Genomic DNA, 1,469 nt, shown 5'->3' on the forward strand with positions numbered 1-1,469 from the left:
ATGACGCTCTATCGATGATTTAGAACTTGAACCAGATTCAGTTGCAGCCTTCGAAAAGATCATCTCGAATAGGAAAATAAAACAATCTGAAAGGTTGGATAAACTCATCTGGGCTGGATCAAAGGATGGTATCTACAGTGTAAAGCTTGGATACCAATCTATAATTCACTTGCAGCAGTGGAACTATGTGGACATCCCTTTAAAATTGTGCTGGGATCCAGCTTGCCTTCCCAAGGCAGGTTTCTTTTTATGGATGGTCCTTCAGAATAGAGTTTTGACCACGAACAGATTAGCTAGATTTGGTATCATGAGCCCCAACTGGTGTGTCATGTGTAAACAAAGCAATGAAGATGTATACCATCTCTTCCTAAATTGCCCTTTTGCTCAAAATTGCTGGGAATGGATTAAATCCCGACTAAAGTGGTCGAACCCTTTTCAAAATTCCCTTAAGGGGCTCCTCAGTTCGTGGCCCACACATTTGGTTCGCGGGGTATATAGCAAACTTTGGAATATTTGCCCATCCCTAGTGGTATGGGAACTATGGAAAGAAAGAAATCATCCTATTTTCCAAAATAAAGAGTGAAATTTAGACACTTTTTTGCTAAAACTCAAAGTATCTATTATAGAAGTTATGAATGCTAATCTAAGGAAATCTTTTCATGAAGAAGGCTCTTTCTCATTTTGGGATGGTATAATGAAGAAACAATGGTCCAATTTGATCAACCCTCCTCTGGTATATGCAACCAGCAATAAGGAGGCAAGGGCCAACTGCAAATGGGCTCCTCCTCCCCCAGGATGGCATAAACTGAATTTTGATGGAGCTGTGAGATGGAATCTTGGTATAGCTGGTATAGGTTGTATCATCAATGATGAGGATAGTCGGTGGATTGCAAAGTTAGCCTCTCCTCTTCCTCCAGTTTCAAATAACGTAGCAGAATTTGAAGCACTGGAAAAAGGTCTGCAACTCTGTCATAAATTAGGTCTTCCTAAAGTTGTCATTGAAGGCAACTCTCAAGTAGTCCTGAATGCCATTAGGAAAAAAAGACTCCTAATTGGGCCTTGAATTCAAAACTCCAAGAAATATTGCTATTATTGGGAAATTTTGAGGATGTCTTGATCATCCACATTTATCAAGAAGGTAATATGATAGCTGACGGATTTGCGAATAGGGGTGTTGATGGAGAATTGCTATTGATATACAACTTAGAGTCTCCTCCTCCCTTGTAGTTCCTAGAGGGTTTTTTCATTTAGATTCACTCATATATTTTATTATAAATATATATTCATATATAAATGCATATTTACATAAGTATGCAGACTCATAAATACAGATATATATACATATGTATAGATATATGTATATATATGTATATATATGTATATATACATATATGTATATATATATATATACATATTTATATATATATATACATATATATGTATATATGTATATATATGTATATATAGAT

The sequence above is a fragment of the Cupressus sempervirens genome, chromosome 3 (assembly GCF_028749045.1).
Source record: "Cupressus sempervirens isolate cs-2001-9-10 chromosome 3, ASM2874904v1, whole genome shotgun sequence".
Lineage (NCBI taxonomy): Eukaryota > Viridiplantae > Streptophyta > Pinopsida > Cupressales > Cupressaceae > Cupressus > Cupressus sempervirens.